The 12,265-nt window shown below is 40.3% G+C and overlaps 1 protein-coding gene across 1 annotated transcript in view; it reads left to right on the top strand.

The window, feature by feature from the left end:
• The window catches only part of ABTB2 (ankyrin repeat and BTB domain containing 2), a 131,722-nt gene that overhangs the window by 87,090 nt on the left and 32,367 nt on the right, over window positions 1-12,265 (top strand). The window lies entirely within an intron of this gene.

The raw sequence follows: 12,265 nt of genomic DNA, 5'->3' as shown, positions 1-12,265 counted from the left end.
TTTTTGTTGAGGAACTGTGTGTGCCTGAGCAGCCCTGGCAGTTTTGCAGGATGCTACCTATCAGGCATCAGTTATTCCTGCAGTCAGGCCAGATTATGCTGTTAGCCTTGCCAAGTTTACTAAGCCTTGGAATTGGAACTGGAAAGTGAGCTGTTTTTTCATGCGATCTTTCCGAGCGAGGCATATACTGAATGCTGCCAACAAGGCTCGTCTGGAGGCACTGCCAAAAGTACATGTGGTTGCCTAAAGCAGTAAAGACCTTACCAAAGAAAATTTTACCTTCTGAATAGCACCAATTAACAATTGTCATCATTCTCAGGAAAAGGAATGTCATTTGCTGTGCAGAATTTCAAAAGGATTTATGACCAAACTTACTTAAAGATTACTTCAGTTGATGCTGTGTGTCCGGTATAGAAGGAAATTTATATAGGAAGCCAGTAACTAAATAAAAAATGCAGTAGGTTGCCATGCCTTCTGCCAGCGTCATACCTGACTGTGAAAGTAGGCTCATTATTAGAGTGGGTCAGAAATTTTCCAGTGGGATGTTTTTTTCTGTTAGAAACCTCCCCAGTTTCCTTCCTGAATGGCTCCTTGGCAGACTGCCTGACAGGCAAGTGGCAGCACAGAGCCTAGGAGCCCTCAGAGCCCTCACCACAAGTTCCTTGACAGGTCAGGCAGATTCTGCTCTTGTGCTCTAAGGCTCAGCTCAAAGGCAGACAGGTAACTGGTTAATTTGCAGTTGTTTCCTGCAGAGAGACCTAAGTCTTTCAGGGCATCAGTTTCCCCAGTTTGAAATGTGTATGATACGTAAATGCAATTTTTGGTTTCCAATGAACAGTAGCCAATACTTAAGCTTAAGCCAATACTTAAGTTACCTTTTGGATTTCTTTTGGCCTGCTGGATATCAGGCAGGTGGTTGTTTCCAGCTCCATCCCAAAAGCAGCCTATGGTTGTGAAGTTTTATAGGATAGTGATGAAGTCTGGGATATGGACCACATTCACAAACCAAGAAAGCAGGGCATCTGTTGCATGGGTGAGCAGATAGAGGAGAACATCTCTGCAGATTTACAAATAGTGTGGTTTCTTTGCACCCTATGCTTTACCAATGGCCTCTGCTTTTAAAGTTGATTTGAAATTATGGTAACATATGTCATCCTTAAAATCCTTAAAATTTATTCTAAAAACGTAAAAAAATTAAACCACCTTTTTCTTCTTTCTCTATTCTGTGTACGTTGGGATTATAATACTTTTTGCTCTCCTCCTTGCTGGGTGGATGTGGTTGTTTGTTTGTTTTTTAATTATTATTTTTAATTTTTATTGAACATACTGAATATTTTATTGAACCAATTTGTTTTTGCTGTCAGTCTGCACTGTCCTCAGACAGTATGTTTCTGATGCTTCAGGTCAGTCCTGTCTCCTACTTTGACCTTTACCAAGCCTGCCTCCTATAGCTGCATTCCTCACAGCAAAGCTGTGGTTGATGGCTTAAGGTTCAGAGCCTGATTGCTTAGGAGTGAGATGATTTTCTGAGAATAGCAGTAGACCGAACTGTCTTCTTTTAAGGCTCTGATTTTACAGACTGGGATGCAGAAAAACCTGCTGGGTGAAAGGCAGCTTCTATAACTGCAGTCTCAGTGTTACTTTAGTTAAGGAGAAAAGCACAAAGCTATCATTGCTAGTTGCCTATTCCGATAAAGTATTTTGCATGTTACTAGTCTGTGTAGCTATGTCCACTGTTTACTTGCTTTTATTTTCCTTTGGATGCTGAACTATCTTTCTGTACTTTATCACTGTTCATAGTGGCCTGACTTCTTTGAGGTCTCATCTGGGAGCTCAACTGTTTTGCAAAGTAAAAAAGATTTTTTTTCTGTTTGTCTGATCATTCCCCAAAAGAGAATGCAGACTGAAAAAGATCTGTGGGCATAACTGCAGCATGAGAGAGGGAACTGATTACTTGTGTGAAAACCTAGGAGAATTAAATAAATTTAAATAAAATAGATACAGGAAGATGTCTGGCTGCACAATGCACAGCCCCTTGGTAGCTCTGTTTTCGGGAGTTCACTGACCAAATGCTCTCTCTAGTGCTAAACAGCTTATTTTGCATTTCATGTTAGCATACTGCAAAAAATGAGCTTTCATGGGGCCACATTCTGTCAAGTTGTACCACTAGTTTTCACAGTTGTACAGCTGAATCTGTCAAGCACCTTGTAGCAGAAATGTAGATTAAGCTTTCTAATTTGTGTTGTTTTTTTTTTTGATACTCTCATTATAATGATGATGCAGCTACCTGTTTTGTACACTGGTAATAAACCAGCTCAATCAGAAGTGCAGTCTTTTCTCCAACTGCTCCCAAGCATTTCTCTTTGCATGGTGTACTGGAGTGTTTTTGGAATTCAAGTTGCAACTCTATTCTATTTTAAAATCTGCACTAGATCCTATAACAGCTGTGTCAGAGAAACTTCTGCAATTTTTTTCTGACCAGTACTGAGCTGTAAAGGAAATTAAAGGGGATATATTAAAAGGGAGCAAAAACTGGCATTAGGGAAGGAAAAAAAACAGAATCTGAGGTTGAACAATTGGCTATGAGAAGTTTGTTAAACTTGAAAATGAAATTAATACTGCCTGGTATGTTAGAAAATAATTTTCAGCCTTAACTTTCACGTGCTTCAGGGCATATTTGTGCATGACTTAATGTATTGATCTCTGTGAACATTTAATATAGCCAGTGGTAAAAATATTGTTGGTGCACTTTATACAGGAGATAGTTTACTCATTCCTAGCTTAAGAGGAAAGATAGTTGAGGCTGCATGTAAGATACCTGACTTATGGCTTAATAGATGAGAGCACTGATTCACCTAATGTGGGTTGGCAAAGCTGTGCAGTTCTTTTATTCTTTATTGAGCTGTGCTACATCAGCTGCAAACTCTGCAAACTCTTTTGTGCATTTATGCTCCCTCTCTGGAATATTCTTGTGACGTACATTGAATCCTAGTTTGTTTTCTACTGAAAAAAATCTCTGTCACAAACAGGGGCCACTAGTGCTGACCTATTCTGTATTTGCATGTGCTTCAGTTTGCAGCCTGCTGTATAAAACTTGTTGTTGAATACTAATCTGAAGTTTAGTGAAGAGAGGGACGGCTCTTAGAGCTACAGACTTGGTGAAACCACATCTTTATCTTGGAAAGGTCTGTGAGCCATGTAGATTCAGCAGGAGCTGCAGTTCTGCAATACGTCTATGGACGTGACAGCCTACTATCCATTTTGCTTGACAGTTGTCTGTGAGCCTTCTGTGTGTCACACTGTGAAGCTGTGGTGCAGAGTGCTATAAAAATCATAATGCTGTAAAGTCTAGAAGGTTTCTACTGTGCTTCCCTGCAACATGAAAGGAAATATGGATTTCAAGTTCAGAAACTGTGCCCAGTGGAGGCTGTCATGCCTGGACTGCCATACAGGGCTTTTAAAAACAGGCCAAGCTTCTGAACGTATCGTGCAGCCAAACTGTACAAGGTATGAAAACATACATACTTGTAGTTAGGTATGCAAGGCACCCCACTGAACAGATTCAGCTTAAATTGATGCGTTTCTTACCCATGCTGAATACCTCCTCAGCCAAAGTACTGAAGACAGTAAACTACAGAGTCCAGCAGGATTGGGGTAGATGTAGTTGTCTCTCTACAGCTTGGCAGGTAGAGGATCCTTCTTGTTTGGCCTCCAGTATGTGAATGATTTGGGACACCAGTAGACTGAAGCTGTGGTAAGTTTGTTGATTCTGACACTATGTCTGGTTCTCATACTTACCTCCAGGTAAAGGCACCAAAGTGGAAGGAGAAGAATGGGCAAAATTAGACAGAAAGCACCTAAATATCCGAAGCAAAAGTTTTGAAATATTTCCCCAGTTCATGTAGCTGCTCATTCTATGACCACATGGAACACCAAGCTGACTGCATTTGCTGCATGGGCAGTAAACTATCTGCTGTTTGGTGTCAAAGAAGCTACCCAAGGAAGCATTTTGCAAGTACTGTGCTACTTGTCCAATATGTTGGCCAACAGATTAGACCCTCAGGTTGAGATCAGGATGCTTTATTCACTGTCCCAACTGCCTGAAAGCTAAAGAACTTGTCTGTACCATTAGAGAATACGTCTGTCTTTACTGCTGTAAAACGTCTCCCTGCTGGGTGATGCTCTGTTTATTTATTTAATGATTTATTTTTAGTTTCTCAGGGGTCTTAGAGTATATTGTATAAGAGATCAGACATTGTGCTTCTGGGCCACGGAGAGTTACCAGCCATGTGGCCTTCCGTCTCTCCCTGCTCTGTTTCTGCTGTGCTTTTCCCTTACTGCTTATGTCAAACTAGCTGAGCTTGGGAGTACTCTGCAGTGTGAGATCATGTCCCAGAGCAGCAGAGCATGTTTGCTGGCATTCTTTATGGGATACTATGACTTGAGAAGGGCCATCCAAAGGTAAGCTAAGTTTTTTCTTCCCTCTTCATTTTTTCCCCATGTGGAATATAAAGCTTTTGTCTTACTTTTAACAGTGTGTCCAGACAAGATTACTCTCTGATTGATACTTATCTCATGGAGTATTTGCTCCCTGCAGAGCACAAATTGAGGTCAGTGTTCTAGTCTCATTTTACAGCTGGATGGAGTAGCCTACCTAAGATTAATTGACAGCTAGGGCAGTGGAGCAGACTTAAAGCTAGAAATAGAAGCCATTGACTGTCTTCATCCTATCTCTGTTTGGATATGAGATCCCAGAAGTACAGATTATTGTGCGTGTACAGCATTCATAGTAGGAATGTTAGTATAACCCGAAACCTAAGAAAAGATTTAAAAAAGAAAAAATTGGATCCTGCATCCTATTGTGTAGCTGATTGTCTTATAAATCATTTTTCCATAGCCAACATTGTTGATCTGTAGAAGGTTCTGGAAGTAATACTAGGCTTGTCAATCAGTACTCGTGCAGTCAGTCACATCAGTTGAAGCAGGTCCAGAGGAGGGCCGTGAAGATGATTGAAGGGCTGGAGCACTTTTGCTATGAGAACAGGCTGAGAGAGCTGAGGCTTCTCAGTGTGGAGAAGAAAAGGCTCCAGGGTGACCTTATAGCAGCCTTCCAGTACCTGAAGGGGGCCTACAGGAAAGCTGGGGAGGGATTTTTCATAAGGGCAGATTGAGGAAAAATGGTTTTAAACTGGAAGAGGGTAGATTTAGACTAGGTCTTAAGAAGAAATTCTTTACTGTGAGGGTGGTGAAACACTGGCACACGTTGCCCAGTGAGGTTGTGAATGCCCCCTCCCTGTGAGCATTCAGGCTGAATGGGACGTTGAGCAACCTGGGCTAGAGGGAGGTGTCTCTGCCTGTAGCAGAGGAGTTGGAATTAGGTGATCATAAAGATCCTTTCCAACCCAAACCACTCCATGATTCTATGATCGGAATTTTCTGTGCTCTCTGGTTTTCTGGCATGCCAAGTTTTACATGTCTGACTTTACTGGTGTATCATTTTAATCCAAAAGTCTGTGAACAAAAAAACAATTTACATCAGCAGAAGCACGCAGACAGTGCCCATCTGACTGTCAGAGAAAATCCAGCGAAACACTAGCGAAATTCCAGAGCCAATGTAGAATTCATCAGCCACCAACAGTAAAATTCAAGGCTTGCCAATTTGATGGAAACCCAGATGGAAAAGTCATGGACATTGCAGGAAGCCAACTGCAATCACAGACTGCATGCATACCATATCTTTTAGGAAGGGGCAGGCAGAAGCAGTAGGCTATTTCTTGCTTTCCTGTGTTGTGTTAGCAGGGTAGAAAGAAGGAGCGGAGCAATCTATTTGTGTTCCATGGAGTATTTCCAGAAATGCCTTCTCTAAAACATTATTTATTGGGAAGGGATCTGATGCTGCCAGGAGAATGACTAGCTCTTTCATGCTATTTTTGAGTACTATTTGCTCAAAGGCTATATTCTTCCAGTATTTGACCTATTGATTTAAATAAAAACATTTGATATTTGTCTTGTGGCATACAGTCCAAATTTACTCTGGCTAGCATGGAAACCAGAGATAGATCTACATTAAGAGTTCCTGATAGAACATCAAAATCCTGTCCAAGCATCCCTGAAATTGATCGTGTTCAAGTTTATATCTAAGCCTGCTATGCTTGCAGATTCAAGCACTCATACTCAAATCAGATAGATCAAATCAGATATGATCCTGTTTTATTTTTCTCTTTGTAAAATGCAGTCTGTCTTCAGATACCTCAGAGACATGCCACTGACTTTTACTGAGGGGAAAAAAAAACATCTCTAAGTAGCTTGTATCTGTGCTTTTCTAGAGCACTCTTTTCAAGTGTTGTCTTGTTTAGGTTCCTTATCAAGAGTCTTGAGTGTTTGATAAAGAAATCCCGTGCTATGGCTATTTCTAACTCCTCAGTGACTACCTGGTGAAAATGGTCTCCTCATATCATTTTTTTACAAAATTCTTAATTTGAAAAAACATTGCTTTGATCTTAGTATGTTTTTTCTTGATGATCTTTAGGTGCATCATTAGAAATAATTATAGCCCTTGGATATTTCCCTCACAATTAGCTGCTTTCTTCTCCTCTGCTTAGAAAAGGCCTGAAACATTAAATGTTAATTCTGCGATGGCTTGAGACAAGAGTGATTTCACATGGATCAATTTTTACAGAGGCTATCAATTCACATTAAAGAGCATACTAGCAACCCAATTGTTAATGCCAGAAAGTCTTGCTTGCTATTGCATGGACATCCAACTAGCAGAAAAAGAAGGAGAATCAGGAATAACCTGCAGAGCCTGCTGCTGAGACCTGTGATTCCTTGAAATGCATCATTGAAATCACTGGGAAGTATCACTGCTTTCAGGGCTAGTTAAGAACAAATCTTTTCTCCAGATGGATGTTTCCAGACTCTGAGTGGTCTGTCATGAGGCTTTTTTCCCTCTACTCTTTTAAAGTGTAGGTTTATGGAATTTTATTAAGTGGAATGGCTACATCATTGTCTGTCTTTTAGATTTATCTGCAGCCTAGCCTTTCCTAATTCAAATTTTATGTATTTATGTCTGAATTCTTTTCTTTTACTGCCGTATCCTATTGTTACCATGATTGATCAGGAAGAGAACTTGATATACCTAGTTCAATGAGCTGTGCTTTTTAAAAAGCCTGCAGTAAAATAAATTCTGGAATCTCTTGTCTGAGAGATCTTAGTATCTTTCTGCTCTTTCTACAGCTGCATAACTAAACAAATGAAAGACTTTTTCCAATTCTTCTGTAAATCCTGCTTTTTGATAAATGATCCTTCATTTTGTTTTCAAGCCCTATATCCTCCAGTACGACTGGGGGCAGCATCCTGCTTTGCACTGTGCACCATTGGGTCCTCATCTCAGGGGCTGTCATGGCTACAAACTGTTAGCCATGCAGAACTCTGTGGGTCTACCTTGTCAGTGATACTGTCTGGAGTTTACTTTGTCATTGTGATTGTTCAGAAACACAGAGGTCACATTTATTTTTTTTTTCCTGGCCCAAGAAATTGATGGGATTTTGTTTTTACTCTTTAAAACAAACAAAAAAGCCAACTTGTTATTGATGAAGGGCTTAATTTGGTAGATTTAGAAGAAGAATAAGAGTTTATAAATGTTTCCTTCATCTTTACTGCAGAAAGAGGCTGCTAGCATCCATTTTTGCCTGTTTGAGACATAGAGCAGCTAGTGTTGGATTCAGCTGTGATTTTGAGATATTCATTTACAAGGAAGAGAGAGTGAATGGTCATGTTTCAGAGGTTCATAACCTACAGTCAGTGTGCATCTATTGACTAAACTTGATTATACATCAGTAGTGCTGTTTCTGGCCCACACTAAATAGTTGCACAATATATTTTGACATTTTCTACAGCTTTGAGAATTGAAAATGTGAACATTTTATCAGGAGGAGTCAGTCATTTTGTTATGCTTTTTGTGAGTAATTTTCACCTTCCTGTTTTGTATGGTTGCATCTCAGCACATTCTACAGCAGTAATATCTGAAAAGAAAAGAAAAAAGAAAAGGGAAGGGAAGGAAAGGAAAGGAAACACAAAACACTTTGAACTACTGACTTCTTAGGAGAGTTGTATCCCATGCAAATGGGACACCTGAATATGAGCTCCTGACATCTGAATGAAAGACTGAAGAGAAATTCATGGTGAAATCCTGGATCATCGTGGGTTTTTTCTTTTTTTCTTTTTTTTTTTTTATAGATCATTTCCTCATGTTCAAAGATTATAAAATTGAAAAGTGAGGGGTGACCTTGCCAGTAGTGGGGGGAATTAATTGCAAATCCTGACGATCAAATTAATCCAAGTGTAACTGCTGAAACTGGCAATGCAGTCTACCAGATTCTTCTGCTGTCTTTTATGTTGTCTGTAAAAACAAACACTGCTCTTTTTTAAACTTCGTTTGCACCTGGAACAGACTAGCCTTTCTCCCATACTGCTGTCTGTAAGCAATTTGTAACATTAACTAGAGTGTTTCTAAGGTAGCTTGTATCTCCTGATCTTCTGAATTGAAATGGGGGTGTGGTACAAACACTGGTTATTTAAATTCTTTGCAGCATTGCAAGGAGACAAATATCACTGTAATACCAAATCAAACAGTACAGAACAGACTTGATAGAGAGTAAAGGGACTGCCTTCCCATGCCAGCCATGGCACACAGGGAAAGCATTACGGGTGAACAAGAACTTGCACTGTGAAACTAATATTTGCTTCTAATAACTGTATCTGAAGCCGTGCACCAAAAAGTTGGCCTCTTGAGTCCTTACTACTGAATGTGTATTGGATTCTGTGAACAGCAGTTAAAGATTAGTGTATGAAGTCTCAGATGTCAGATATGAATGTGCAGGGGGACAGATCACCTAGAAGATTAGAAGGTGTGAATATGTGACTTGATATTTAAACACCTGTAAGCAGATAATCTGACTTGCCTGGTCCTCTGACTGGAGGGGCACTGTATCTCTGAGGCCCAAGGGGTGGATGTATAAGTACTACAGCAATAGCTGGTGCTGGTTTCAAGCCAGCCAAGCATTTATATTTCTTGTCATAAATAATCCACCTCATCTCTGAGCTTGTTTGCAGCAATTCTTAATTCTCTTCCTTTGATCCTGAAAGGATTCAGTTCATCTGGCACAATAGGGATGCAGGAGGTAAATAAGGAGCACTCCAGTAGGGATTACTGGCAGACTGTGAGAGTCACATGAACTGCATTTGCTGATCATATCTTAAAATTGTTGGTAAATTATCAAGGTGCCTACTTTATATTAAAATGTGAATAAAAATATCTGATCTGTTTTGTGCAGCTGCAAGTGATACGAAAATATTATATTAGTATATGAACTGAATGAGTGTTGGAGCTGTGAATATCCAGGGTTGAACTGGACGGTTTCCAGAAGTCTATTTCAGATTAAATGGGTCCCTCTCTCTTAGAACACAGCAAAGCTTTAACAGAGCACCTGTGCTTACTGAGTGCTATGAAACTATCAGTTGATGACGTACTGGTAAGGAAACACTAGTTTCTTGCATAAAGATCTAGCATTCCTGGGAGCTCTTCCTGGAGTTAATTTTCTTCATCAATATAACTTACACTGAAATGCAAACCTATCAATTTGCTGATCTGAAATAATGAACAAGTTGGATAGAGCAGTAGAGGGAAAATGTAAGTTACATATGTACAAGATACCAGGCAAACAAAGGGAAAGTAAAATGGAAGGATCTTCATGTCATTCCATGCTGCATTTCAGATCCTGGGTAGGAGGAAATAATCATGGAAACTATTTCAAAACATGCTGATGCCAAAGGAGTGTGTGGGAGTAGTCAGTAAGGATTGCAGAGGGGAAACCTTCTGTGATAACTTGGTGAATGAGAGGAGAACAGCAGGCAATGTATATCTTTTACTTAGCAAAGCTGTCAACACCGTCTCCCATAACACTCTTACAGACGAATTTGATGAGGTATGGGCTAGATGAGTGTGAAGGGAGCTGCTGGGCTCAAAGATTTGTGATGAGCATCACAAAGTCCAGCTGGCTGTCGGTCACTGGTGATATGTCCCAGGGTCAGTGGTGGGATCAGTACTGTTTAACAACTTAATTAATGACCTGGATAATAAGACAGAGTGCATCCTTAGCAGGTTTGCAGGTGATATTAAACTGGGAGAATGGGAGAATCTTTGATGCATCTAATGGCTGGGCTGCTGTTCAGAGGGACCTTAGTAGGTTGAAGAACTGGTCAAACAGGAATCTCAATTAGGATAAGCAAATGGAAATGCTCAGTCCCTGTCTGGAAAGGAATAACCCCAGGCACCAGTACATGCTGAAGGCTGATGAGCTGAGCAGCTTTGCAGAAAAGGAGCTGGAGGTTCAATCAAACAGCATATCAAACGTAAGCCAGCAGTGTGCTCTTCCTGCAAAGGTGGCTGATATTATCCTGGGCTGAATTAGAGAATTTGCAGCAGGTGGAGAGGGAGATCCTTCCACTGCTCAGCCCTGTACAGGTACAGTTCTGGGCTCCCAGTATAGAAGAGAGATGGATATACTGGAGAGAATCCAGCAAAGAGCCACAAAGATGATGAAAATGGTATGCAGTTTCTGTCGTTTGAGGTGTGGCTGAGACAGCTGGGGTTTCTTTGGCTAAGAGAAGGCTCAGGAAGATCTTATCAGTCTTTATAAATATTTCCCTCCCAGTAGGGAGGGAAACAAAGATGAAGCCAGACCGTTCTAATTGGTGCACAGTGAAAGAACAAAAGCACAAACTGGATTACAGAAAATTCTACTTCAATATGATAAAACTATACTTAACCTAATAAGAACACTGTAACGGGTTGCCACCGTTGTTTGTGTTGTCTCTGACCTTGGAAGTAATCAGAATCCCACTGGACATGGTCCTGAGCAACCTGCTCTACCTCACCCTGGTTTGAACAAAACCATCTCCAGGGGTGCTGTGCAACCTCAGCTGTTCTGTGGTTCGAACGGCAGTTTTTGTCCCTTGAAGTTTGTGTGTGTCACCTGGTAACTTATCAGTCCTTAGGTGTGAAGAGGTAGTTTTGGAGAACTGGCTGTTCTCTTAGCAGGCAAGTAACTATTCCTTTCCGCCTACCTGGAGAAACAGTACCAACTTTTAACAGTCTTTGTTCTGACGGTTACAAAAGTTTCTTCTGAAAAACAGATGAAAAACATCTACTGTTAGAGTAGATGTCAGTGCTTGCATTGTGTCTTCGACCCAAGCCGTTTCTGGCAAATGTCCCCTCCTTGTAAAAATGTTTGAAAACTATGTAGCCAATTGTTAGCTCATTTCTTTAGTAACAAAGAGATGATAGCCACTATGTGTGCGTGTGTGCTACCACTCTGCAATTACTGTAACTACAGCTACAGTAATTACTGCAACTGCAGTGTTAAGTTCTTGGCTTCTGCACTTAAGTTTCCATCTGTTCAGATCAAAGAAAAGGTAGGAGAAAATAAAAGCCTGTTAAATGAGTTGCCTGTATTCTCCAGGCTAGTACAAACAGAAATGCCCAGTGCCTGTAGACCCTCTATGTTGTGTATTGTTTATTGTTTGCTATTTCATCATCAGAAGATTAAGCAGCAAAGTAGTATTAAAAAGGGAAAGAAGAGTCATGCAGGAAAAGTTATAAAAGAACTGTTATAGCAAGCGTTATGGGAAAGGTATTTTACAAACACAGAGGTGAATAAAGGTCTTCTGGCTTCATTTTTTCAGCTTTGGGACAGCAGCTACCTGTTAAAATAGTAGAGGACTGACTGAGTCTCTATTTATCTACTTGATGTTGGCAGTTATTTAATATCAGTCTGTCTCCATTTTTTCCCAGAGATAGTTCTTCAAAGATAACCACAGTGCTCCTGTAAGTAATGTAAGTAAAAAGTAGTTACTCTGTGGATGAAAGATTCTGAAACTATTGCAAAGCATGATGGTAAAAAGCCAGCAAGTTTCTTCTTTTTCAGTAATTGCTGTTTCCAATTGAAGTTAATATTGTTTCCTGTTGGACTAAATTACAGACGTGCAGAATTTGCCTGTTTCCTGAGGAAGGAGTTAGCATGGCCCTTGTTAAAGCATCAGCTAAATAAAGACAGTTAGGAGTTTTTGCAGCACAGCAGCCACGGTTGGCAGATTGTTGGGGTTTTCTCTCTTATTGCTCCTGACATCTTTGTTACAGAGACCTGAGAGCTAAGCTCTTCTGAAGAGTAAACGTTTCTGGGTATAATTTATGATAATAGCAACA

This window comes from Tympanuchus pallidicinctus, unplaced genomic scaffold, assembly GCF_026119805.1.
Source record: "Tympanuchus pallidicinctus isolate F22 unplaced genomic scaffold, pur_lepc_1.0 scaffold3, whole genome shotgun sequence".
Lineage (NCBI taxonomy): Eukaryota > Metazoa > Chordata > Aves > Galliformes > Phasianidae > Tympanuchus > Tympanuchus pallidicinctus.
Note: the sequence above shows the minus strand (reverse complement) of the source record. Positions and strands in the feature narration are given on the sequence as shown.